The 12582-nt window shown below is 38.6% G+C and overlaps 1 protein-coding gene across 1 annotated transcript in view; it reads left to right on the forward strand.

The window, feature by feature from the left end:
- The first annotated feature begins 1481 nt into the window (after window positions 1–1481).
- LOC107699220 (neuronal PAS domain-containing protein 1-like) overlaps window positions 1482–12582 on the forward strand; it is a 56147-nt gene continuing 45046 nt past the window's right edge. The window contains exon 1 of the mRNA XM_016500416.1: window positions 1482–1722. The gene's annotated coding sequence lies outside the window, so the exon portion shown is untranslated. The remainder of the gene's footprint in view (window positions 1723–12582) is intronic.

Here is a 12582-nt window from a genome sequence, read left to right on the forward strand (position 1 = left end):
GGCATAATATGTCTCCTTTAATGAAACAAGACAACATATTTGTACTAAATATGTGAAATTAATGCAGAAAAATACTCTTGAACCCCAAGTAGATTTACACAAACTGAGAAAGTCAAAAGTGTGCCCCACTATTCTCTACTATATTATATTATATTACTATACTATATTACTATAACTTCTGATTCTGATTCTAAAAGCTCATTCTGATTATACCCACAACAGAACAGACTTGAGGCTTAGTGTTGAGAATCACTGATGGTACGTCCTCATTCAGCTGGAAAAAATGTGTGTGTTTGTGCTATCGGATGTGATTTTGACAACTTTGCAGTCAGCTGTTTAAACTTCTGAGGGGGTCTTCTATGGTTTCTATGGTTTTCTCTCTTTCACTCACTATCTCTTTCTGTCCCGCTCCCTGACAACAGCAAAAGTAAGTGTTCCCTTACTAATTTTCACGCACTTCTTTATTTTCTCAATATCCCATCACATCCGCATCACGTTTGACAGTTTACAGCCGCAGGCATTCTTTTCTCCTCCTTCCGGAGCGCTTACTCCAATTTTTGGCTTGACATAATCTGAAATGGTACTTAAGTGAATTTATGTTGTGCCCAGTGCATTAACTTCTGCCGTTTTTGCCTTTATGTTACGGAGAGCTTTTGTGAGAGCGCACAGAGGAAAGAGAGAAAGAGAATGAGAATTTGAAACCCAGACCACGGACTAGACAGCCTATCAGTATTCAGCGGAGAAAGTGAGTGATGGAGAGAGAGAGAGAAACGGAGGAAAGAAAGGAGGAGGGGGTGATGTATCAATATTCTGAGTAGTGTTTGAGGGCAAGAAGAACGAACTGGGGAGGGGTGGAAGAGGGGCGCGGGTGCGCGAAACAGTCAGAGCGGGTTTATTCGCTCAGTGTATGTTAGCGTGAGCCCATTGGGGCGAGATGATATCGGTAGAGGACGGAGACTCAAGTATGCGTTTGTCTGAGAGAAGTGTTGTTCAAGTCGAATGTGACGGAATCTTAGCCGAACACTAGCCATAACTCCACTCTCCCTCGCTCTCTTTTACTCTGTGTGCTAATCAGCATTTGAAAGGCAGCTTTGACAGTGAGAAAGAAAAGTGAGGGGGGTGGGGAGGAGGGAGTGTAAACGAGAAAGAAACGAGAGAGAGAGAGAGAGAGAGAGAGAGAGGTAGGGGCCGTACAAGCATTTCTTTTATATTTACTAGCGATTGAGGAGAGAGAGAGAGAGAGAGGGAGCGGGTGAAGAGACGACCAGTGCGTGCAGCTTTCCCAAGAGGAAATGAAAAGAAAAGAAGCGCAACGAGGAAAGAGAGACAGCCAAAGCGGGGAGCACGCCAGAGAAGGAAACAGACTCGCATCCTCTGACTCCAGTCATATCTGAGACGATCCCGCTTGGAAAGTGAGGGAGGAGAGAGAGGGAGAGCGTGGTCACCGCCGCTGTGCGCCCACAAACACACACACACACACACACACACTCTTGCGGCAGCAGACCGCTGTGTGTTCGCCTGCTCTTTTGTGCTGGCAGCTGGGATTGTTCTTGGCCCCGTCTGACCTCCTTGTCACCCCCCGTGTGAGTGTGTGTGTTTTTGTGTGGGAGCGCGAGGGGTCCTGGAACGTGGGCTGAGTGGAGGGGAGGGTCACCGGTTCGGGTGTCCGGACAGAGGAGGAGAGAAACATCTGCCTCCAAAACAGCTGGACATGCACATCAGGTGAGTCCCCTTGTACAGGGAAACACACCTTCCTCTTGTTCTAGTCGATGTTGATGTCCACATGCCAAACTGTGACATGCATACCTGAAAGTTTTAAGCCTCACCGATGTAGGTCCGAGCAAAGGGTTTCTCCGTTCCTCTTAAACTTGTTGATTGCGTCGTGGCTGGAGGCTTGGCTTCCTGGGAAAATTTTTGGGAAAGACACTTTGCTCATAAGTGCACTTGTCGTTCTCCCTCAATGATGGAGGTATTGGGAACGGAGGGGAGGGACGCTGGGGTTAATTGTGCGGACAGCCTCGGCTCGCTCTCAAAACATCATCTCTCACTTAATTAGTGGATTTTACAAGATTAGTGCGCCGTGTTCTGTGGAAGGTAGTGAATGGTAGCGGCGAGACGGCCGTCTTCTGTTATCTGATGTCTTTGGATTTAACAGCTTCTTCTAAATGACTGGATTTATATTAGAAATGAAAAATACGGGTAAATATTAACCTTTTCCTTCATCAGTCAGTTTGGGCTTAGCGTGGGATTGTTAAAGAATCTGAATAGTTGTAATTATGTGTTTTAATTAAGTTGAAACTTAACTTTTTGTTAAGAAAAAAAATAAAAAATACACTTTTTTGTTAAATGGTTAATTAATATTGTAACAAGAAAAGTAATAACAATCATTTTAATAATAATAATAATAATAATAATTTGTTAGCTCACAAAACTATTCTTATTTGTCACACATTTTAGAAAATGTAATTCTTTTGATTTTGGCAACACTTTAGATTACTATCAAGTAACCTTTATTCAAGTCCTTTTATTTTTATATATTCATGTTACAGATTGCATGTGAATTTAATGAATTACTACAGTAAAAATAATGACAAAGTTTAAGCAGCTCCACAAAATATTTACACATTACCAAATTTTTCACTATTACTCAGTAATTAGCATGCACTTACAATGTTATTACAATATAACAAACTATATTGTAAAGTGTAATTACAGTTTTCAGTTATAAAGTGTATTTTCCAGCTAGATTGCTTAGTAAACAGAAAATTCATACTCTGCATTTGTCGTATAGCTATCCTGGACAGTAGGAATTATACGACAGGAATTATTTGGACACTTTTACACTTGCTATGGGAGCAGCTGCACAGGAAAAACACAAAAAGTGAGTAAACTTGCTTGGGACTCTGTGCTTTTAGATTAAGGAGGAAGTTTGCTTGCTGTGTGTTTCGGTCAATAGCTTCATATTAGTCTGGGAATCTACCTGTTGCTCTTTAATGTACTTTTCGGAACACTGTAAAAATTAAAAATGACATCTACCTGACATACCAGTTTAAAATGACTGATTATGTAGAGTAATACAACGTTATTCAGTCGTATTAAATTGTATTTTTCACTTGAATAAAAATTGTTTATTTAGATGTTACTACAGTACATATAACACATTTTTTAGATTACCTGAAGCATTTATTTTTTTATTTTTTTATTGCGTACCTTGGCGAGGATAAATTGTCTTTCTTTTTTGTTGTTGTTTAGCTTCTGGTTGTACAGTGTTTGCTGAAGAAACATGTTACAAACGGTTACTATAATTTAACAGTGTAAGTGTATTAATCACAGATGCAAAAATTGCCATTTTATTGAGAGTGAGCCGCCCTGTTAATAAAGTATACACATCCAAAGACTATATCTGCATTTGGGGGCAAAAGAACGTGAATAGGGAATTGACAGAAGTGATGCAGGTATGTACGAGGGAGCTATAGGACCATAAAAGCCGTCACACACAAACACACACACACACACACTCAGAGTGGGACAGACAGGCCTGGTGACAGACAGTGTCAGCGAGGTGTCAGTGAGAAGCTGTTGGTGTCACACTTGGTTGACCTGATCTGTGGTCAGGCTGTCCACTGCAGCCCATTGTGACTCCTTACATAACCACTTCCTGCCACTCACACCCAGCTCAGCTGGGACACGCGTGGATATTTATATACTCAACATACACACACACACATCAATATGCCCTTATAAACACACTCACACAAACAAACAAGAGCCCTGTCGATATACAGACCCCTCAGTATTCTGCAGTCACGGAGATGTGCTCTTACTAACTGCTTTTGATCTACTGCAGCCTGAAAATGATCGCTCATAATCCATAACCTGCACATAAGCATCACACAAATGAGAGAGAGAGCTTTACGATATACGAGATCAGATATTGTCAATATATTTTTGAAACCAAGGGTGAATCTCATGAAAATGTTTAGGTTGCATTTCACCCCAAAATAAATTAATGACAATAACAAAAAAAAAAGAAATTAACAAAAAAAAGTTTAAATATAAAGAAAATGTAATTAATATTTTCAAACATTTTTGCATTGAGACAGTGTTTTCTTTACAAATAAGCTTATTTCCCACAAATTCTCTCACACACACACACACACACACACACACACACACACACACACACACACACACACACAAATGTAAACTTTTATTGCATTAAAGTAACACATTTTGGGGAAAATGTGATTTATTGACATTGAAATAATGTATCAGTTCAATGTAAGCTTCATTTTCTTAATGCAAAATTTTTCTTTTGATTTTAAAATGAACAGACATGATCATGAAAGGTTTTATGTGATTCACACACATATTTTGCAGTTGTCCGTGTGAGGGAAAAGCGACAAACATACACTCTGTATATATCCATAATAGTGCAAAATCCTCTTATTCCCACTGATGTGGTACACTGCTTCGCACAGGTGTTTTCAATGATAAAGGGATGTTTAAATGCACTAATATGGCTGGATATAGACTGTAGGCGCAGTGATGTGTAGCTGTTTGAACCTATGTGTGTTTCAGGACCCGTTCCCTGCCTAAGGGGCCGAACACTGTGTGTGTTTCGGATTGAGAAGTATTCAGTTAACTAATGCAATTCTTTAATATGTTGAAATGCATATTATTTCTTCATAGTTCGTTCATTTTCAAAAGTTATAGAACTGTGCACATCCAACCTGAGTAAATGAAATCTGAATCATTCAGTCTTGGAAGAACTGAACAAGACAAGTTTATATTGAAATCTCTGATTTATGTTGGCAAATCTGAATTTGAGACATTATTACAGAAACTCTGGAAGAGACACATGAAGATTTCTGAGTATTTATTTTTTTTTTTAGTAGAAAAGTCTGAGCAGAAGATAAAAATCCCCATGTGCCATCCATTTAATCTCACTGCTGTCTAGAAATCCCCCCGAAAACAAAACAGAGATATTAAACAGATCTTGTTGTGATTTTTTTCCTCCATAGGGACAAATGCAAAATATAGAGAGAAAGGGATGCTGTTAACTTTCTTTGTGAACAACTAATTTTGTCACTGTTGAATGATTGCTTATGTCCTTAGAGCTTCAAGGGTTGAGAAAATGTGAAAATTACTGGTATATTTTCCTCTCTCGATCTTTCAATCCCTTAGTCACTCTTTTGCTATTTAAAATTTTATTTAAAAAGAAACACACAACATTTCTCCTCCTGTGAGAGACAAATGTAAGATCTCAGGGGCCAGTCGAGCATCCCTTCCGCTTCACCGTTGCGGGTCGGGGCGGGTAGGGTCAGTTTGATCGAATCAAATGGGGTATTGATTCCATTTGATAATTAATGGGCCTGCAGGTGAAGATGAAGACACAGCCTCCAGCTCTAAGGATTTGAGAGGAACCTTGGACTGGGAGTGATGGGAAGCCGTCAAGGTCAGCAGCAAACCACGAGAGCCGTGTCCAGCCAGAGCACAGAGCGAGAGAGCTCCAGTTAAACGAGATAGGGAGAGAAATGCCGTTGACCAGAGCTGATTTATCAGCGTTCAAAGAAAATGAGACAACATCTGACTTCCTAATGCTGGACTTCAAATGCAGAGAGATGTGAAGAGAAATTAGTATTCTGCTGAAACAGCTCCATATATTGATGGAAAACTACATGCAGGATATATATATATATATATATATGTGTGTGTGTGTGTGTGTGTGTGTGTGTGTGTGTGTTGCTGACCTATTTGCACTTCAAAGATATCAGATTAATAATTTCAAAAGCAAATATAATTTAATGTTACAAGCTATGACATCATTTCTGCAGTTATTTATATTAAATATTACATTGAAATGCTCTTCTTAAGTGTATCAAAGACTGAGAGGAGGTCAATTATTGACATTTTCTTTTATGCATGACTCAGTGTTAATCATTTAAAGATGACTTTTGTTCTCGCGGATGATTTTAATGACATACGGCTGACGACTACTTTGTCTTTGTGACTTTTGCAACACTTACAGAAATCACAACTGTGATCTTCTGGTGAAGATTGCTGACACTAATAAACAATTTTTACAAGAGAACAAACTGGACTTTCAGAATCACATTGAAAATCAATGCATTGAACTTTAAAGAAGTGATATTTGCTATTCAAGTCACAGAACATTAACAGTAAATGAATACAGAATGTATCGATTCACTTCTGAAGAAAAAAAATGTCAAAGGACAAGAAGATGGCATATTAAAAACAGCACTATGAAATGCATAGTTCCGTTTCTGGATGTTGAAATACATAGTAACAGCTATGATGTGAAATGTGTAAAAGATGTAAAAAGATGAGTAAATGATGAGCAAACTGTCATTTTTGGGTGAACTGGTACTTAAATTTTGTCCAAAGCTGAAGGAGAAATTTCAGCATCAGTTGTCAATCCCTCAGTGTCAGATTAAACTCTAGAAAGTTATGGCTAGAAAGCTGTGATGTGACTGACCCGCCACAGCTGTTTAGATTTATTAAGAGAAAAGGGAAAAGGGAAACGGAGGCAGGCGCCAGGAAAGTGAGCGAGAAAGTGCCCGATGGCCACATACAGGAATTGTTTTCTTCTTCTGTCAAAGGCATTCAAAGGTCAAAGTCACCAGAGTCACCCTGCATTACAAAAATGCATAATCCAGAATGTTCCAGAGGTCCTTCACGCATCCTCATACCACTGCGTGTGACATTTAAAACGGAATGGCAGTGTTATATCTGGCCTGGAAATGTGGGACCAATAAATGTTGTGCGAGAGAGAAAAGAGAGGGAGTTTGTGTGTGCGTGAAAGAGAGTTGGTAATAGACGTGATGTATTGTCTCCGTGCAGATTGGCTTAAATGTGTTCATTTTCCCCATTTGGCAGCTCCATAGGGAGGGGCGGAGCGCACTAACGAACCTCTGACAGCTGGAGGCCCTAATTAACGATCCCCTCTGAAAACAAACAGCCACAGGCTCGCCAAACACACACCCAGGCTTGGTTTGCTCCTGTACCCCAGCCTGAGCCAAATAACACCGCATACAAGCCATATAAAATTCATACATGCCGCGGTTAGGATCGACATCCTCGTTGCTATTGGAACAGCATAAGTGTTAAAAAATGAATACTGTGTCAACTTTACTCATCCTCATTTCATTCCAGTGTTGTTATCACAAACTGAAACTTTTTTTATTAAAAAAATTAATAAAAATCGGTAGTTGAAATAAATATTTTAGATGAGTATATAAATATTAGACGAAAAACGTAAACTTACAGTAAAATTAGAAATGTTGCCCTGGCAAATAATTGAAATAAGTTTAAGTACTCGAATTACTAAAACGGAAGTAAAAATAAAATATTAATATAAATATTAAAACAAATGTAAAAAGAAAATAGAAAACCAGAAAAAATATACTACCAACATTACTAAAACAAACTGAGATAAAAAAAATAAATAAAAAAATAAAAGCTATTTAAAATTAATAATAAATACTATAATATACTTATGGTTTTTTCCTAATTTTAATTGTTGCTCTATGTTTACACACATATGTATTTGACGGAGATCTTTGGGATTATGAGACACTATCAAGTTTAAAGAAGTTAATTAATGCAGCATTGGGCTCAAATAATACTTGCCAAAATGTAATTTTATCATTCCCAAATGAGTTCAGCTCAGTACTGCATGGGAGAATATTTCTTTTAATATTTAATTGGAAAAATACTATGGACTTTAAATCTTGAGAGTACCACTATACTAACACTGGCGTGCATATTATAGAAACTGAAGGAATAAGAAACTAGAACTAGAAAATACAATGCTTTAAACTAGGGTGCACCGATATGATTTTTTTTGTTTCACCGATATTTTGCCGATACGGTAACGATTTTAGCAAGCAACTATTGGCCGATACCGATACCGATATTGGTCACTTGCATAAAGTAGGGCTTAAAAACGAGAGAGAGAGAGGTTCACTCCGAGCAGAATCGGTATTTGAATGTTTCTGTTCCTGCGTTCCTCTGTGAAACCGGTTTGAGTAGAAAACATACAGGTTAATAACGTTATTTTTGTAACTTTTTCTTTGCCAATAATAATAATAAAAAAATAATAATAATAAAGTACAGCGTTTAATTTGCTCAAAAAGAAAAAAAATCATGAAGAGAGTCTTAGCCAATACAGTCATAGCCAATACAGCATCATCTTTTCTAGATTTACCAAAGACCAAACGTATTAAACAAAAGAAAAAACTGTCAACGCAATAAAAACATTAAATAATTTTTTTTTCAAGCTATTTAACAATGTTTCAGGATGGATAAAAAGAAGCTCTACTCCTACAAGCGTTAATTTTGAGAGGAAAAAACAGCTGTTGAAAAATGCAGTATGTTGCATTTTATTATTAAATTCAGAAATAATGTAGGCTAAAATAATGGTAAATAAAAGCATAATTACAAACACAATTAGGCTATTTTAGTTCCCTTCTCTCCACAACAAATCCTCTAAAGTTGTATTTAGGCTAAATATAAGCGTCAAGCCAAAACAAATTAATTTAAAAACGAAACTGAAGCCTACCTCTCTCATTCTGCACGAATCCAAATGTTTCCATATTCGCGAAGCATCTGGATGCTAACCTATTATTTATTATGTAAACTATAAGCTTTGTTCTTCACTCGCATTATCAACGTAAAATATCATCCTTCACATGAAGGCTATATCAGTTGTGAGGCGCTGGTCACACTGAACGGAACAGACTGTAGGCCCTACTACGTACTATTTAAATTGAGCAGTGTAACTTTTTATGTTTCTTTAACTGTATTTTAATTTGATAATGAACAGGCTGCGATGTCAAATTAGCAAAAATTTGTTTTATGTGCGTGTGAGTCAGATAGAACAGATAGAAGCAAAACATCATTCAAAACTTTAAAGCTTTTGTAAAATAAAGAAAACTGCTTTCTGCCGTCTCGTTTTTCTTTTCAGTGAACTTCGGAGCTCAGCACAATTTTTTTTCTTTTGTTTTGTTAATCTGTTAATGATTTAAGTGAAATATATTTTGTGTCTAGGCCTATATATTCCTTTTTCTGTAGCCTATATTGTTTTATTCTGTTTTCTCAGTTCACAGAAACGCTGCAGGTGCGTGATGTGACCTTGTGTGAATTCGTGTTCTACACTGGTTTCAAACAAAAAGCTGCATATTACCTGCCATTCATTTTCACTTAAATGTAGGCCTAATGCTTGGCGGTTCGTGACATATCCTCGGATAAACTCTAACGCTGGTGCATTGCCATTGCGACTTACCTATGATGAATTTACAGCTGAGAGCGGGTATTTCACTCGTTGGATGCGTCATCGTCATGTTTGCATAGGCCGTACTATGCTGTCTGACAAGTATATTTTGTACAGATTTTATTTTGTTTTGGCAAGTATTTAATTATTTTGCCCAGAGAAAAATGTTGAATTATGCAACAGACATGCAACTCGTTGTCTCCATGCAATTAATTAATAAACCATCAGTATTGGCCCTTTTCATGCTATTTCCGATATGTGGATGGCTTTAAAATAATAAAAAATCGTCCGATAAATATCGGCGGCTAATACATCGGTGCATCCCTACTTTAAACCTTACTTGTGCTTTTCATAAAAAACACACACAGAAAACTTGATTTTTCTTGCTATTCTTACAAGTTTTAAAACAAATTTGTTGAGAAAATTTTCAACCTTTGCCAAGAAGCTCACCACAACGGCTGACGGACAACTTTTGTCCATGCGTACACTGTAAAAAAAAATTATTTCAACAAAGGTTATTGGAGTATGTTTAAGAAAATACTATTTTAGTATTTCTACCTCAAAAATTTACATTTAATTCAATGTGTTTCTTTGTAATTATTTGTGAAATTTACTGGTAGCTTCTGAGTGAAAATTCTTTCAAAATGGTTGTTTCAAAATTATTTCAAGAATCGTTCCAAATAGTTTTCAGTGTAGAGGAGACACTGAAGAACAATCTGAAAACCTTTGTGGAGAAACTCACCAAGATGTCGGATGAACATCTTCTGTTGAGTGGGAAATTCTAGTCAAGTCAACTTAAATACTAGTTGAGATAGTGAAAACTTCAATGAAAAGTTTTCAAAATATTTATGCAAAATATCGTTGAAATAACCAAATTACTAAATAATTTTTACAGTCTATGCAAGTAGTACTGAAATAACTTTTCCAAACCTGAATGATTTTCTTTCTTCTGCAGAACACAGAAGTTATTTTGAAGAATTTTTTCGTACAATGAAAGTCAATGCAGTGCAAAAAAAAAAAAAAAACCTTTTATCTTCCACAGAATAAAGTAAGTCATAATGGTTTGAAAAGACATGCATTGCCTTCTATTCATACTTTTTTTCAGTTAATGCAATTTAGGATTATGCTACTTAAGAGCATATAGGTTGCACTGTTTGAACTATAAGAAACTGTTTTTAGACCAACTTTCAAGGCACAATGGTAATGTGTCTATGATAGATCTATAAATTCAAGTGAGTTTTAGACATAACCAAGCAAATAATTAATGCCTAAAAAGTTAGAAAACTTGTAAAATGGAAATTAATTAATTAATGTTTTTTAACAAGACCAGCAAAAGATGTTTATCCAGGAACATGTCCTACTTGGCTACATCACAATCAACTTCATTGTACGATTGATTCAGTTTATTGATTGACCAAGTACTTTCACAAATATATGAAGCAGCTCTAGCACTGCCAAATGTTCATTTCCTGTAAATGTCCAGTCCTTCAGCGAAGGACACCGCCTCTGGGGCTCAGTCCGGTAGATGTAGTGTTCTTTACTTTATAGTTGACTTTCACAGCAGACCGTGACCTTCTACGACGCCATTGTCCTTTGCGAAGGGCATGAATGCTAGCACACCTTGCATCAAGGTTACAGAGTTAATTGAACAATTACGCTGGACAGGACCTCCATTATGTCTGCGGAGATAGTGAGGATGCCGAGCGAGATCCTGTATGCGATTAGATGAGGCCTGATAGGCTAAAGAGCAGGAATCACTATGTGTGTGTGTGGTACAGTTGCTAATGCTAATTGCACTCCTTCACACATAGACGTGTTTTGTTCGTCCATGTGTTCTTCTAATCTTTTATATGTGATGAATTTTGTGAGAGTGTTGTTTCATATCCAATTTAGCACCAATTTTGAGTTCTCGTGCTTCATTTAGACTTCAATTTTGTCTCAAATGTTTCTCATAAGAGCTGTAAATGAATGTGGAATGTAAAGTTCAAATAATTTAACTCAGGTCAGTTTTATATTTTGTAAATGAAATGTTATTGGATTATTTTACTGGAGTTATTGTGTTTATTTTAGTATGTTTCTTTGTAATTATTTGTGAAATTTACTGAGTGGTGATTGTTTATCTTGTTTCAAAATTGATTCAAAAATTGTTCCAGATTGTTTTCAGTGTAGAGGAGACATATCGATTAGGTCTATTTCTAGAAGAACAATCTGAGAAGCATGAAACTTCTTAATTTTTCTCTCCATTAAATCTCATTGCTGAGAAACAATTTAGATAAAGAGATATCATACGCCGTAATTGTCACAGTTCGCTGTTTAGGAAGCACGCAGGAGGCACAAATAAACGAAAACAGTCTTTAATCCACGGAACACAGTGTACATCCACACTGGAAATGGCAGGAAACACACAAACATAAGTAGAACCGACCAACACAGAACGTAAAGGCAAGGACTTAAATACTGGGGATAATTAACAAACACAGGTGCCAGGAATCATAATTAACCTAAACGAGGACAGGAAAAAGACCATAGAAGGAAAACCAGGAACAAAGACAGGGGCAAAACACAACAAAACAGGTCCATGATCCTGACATATCACCCCCCTACCGGAAGGTGCGTCCTCGCACCATAGAACAACAGAGGGGGGGAAATGGGTGGGAACTAAGGATGAGGCTCAGGAGGAGGATGGATGTCCGGGAGGGGGCCGGCAGACAGAGTCCAGAGAGGAGACGATGGAGGGAGGAGCCAGGGAGGAAACAGGAGGGATCCGGAGAAGGAGGAGCCAAGCAGGACCCAGGCCACAGCCATGATGGAGACCCACGGTGGAGCCGACGGAGGGAGGAGCCATAGAGGAGGAATGGCCGCCGACTCCAGGGGGCCGACCAACGGCGGCGGAGCAAGTGGTGGAGGAGCCTGAGGCTGAGACGGAGAGCCAACGAGCCAGGGGGATGCAGAGGATCCGGGGGGGCAGGGTGGAGCCGAGGGCTTTGGCGACCAAGGAGAGCCGGAGGGACTGAGGACCAAGGTGGAGCTGGCGGGAGGAAGGAGCCTAACGGAGCCAGTGGGACGGAGCGATGAGGTGCAGCCGGAGGAGCAGAGTCCTGAGGCGATGGCGGGTCAGCGCCCAACCAAGGCGGAGCCGGAGGGACGAGGGAGCCCAGTGGAGCTGGTGGATCGACGGGTGACATTGGAGGCGAGGGAGCTAGGAGCCGAGGTGGAGCCGCTGGCTCTACGGGCTGAGGCGGAGTCCGGGCCTCGGAGGCTGGAGGCGGAGGTGAGGGATTCTCCAG

Source organism: Sinocyclocheilus anshuiensis, unplaced genomic scaffold (assembly GCF_001515605.1).
Source record: "Sinocyclocheilus anshuiensis isolate Anshui unplaced genomic scaffold, SAMN03320099.WGS_v1.1 scaffold242, whole genome shotgun sequence".
NCBI classification, from domain to species: Eukaryota; Metazoa; Chordata; class Actinopteri; order Cypriniformes; family Cyprinidae; genus Sinocyclocheilus; species Sinocyclocheilus anshuiensis.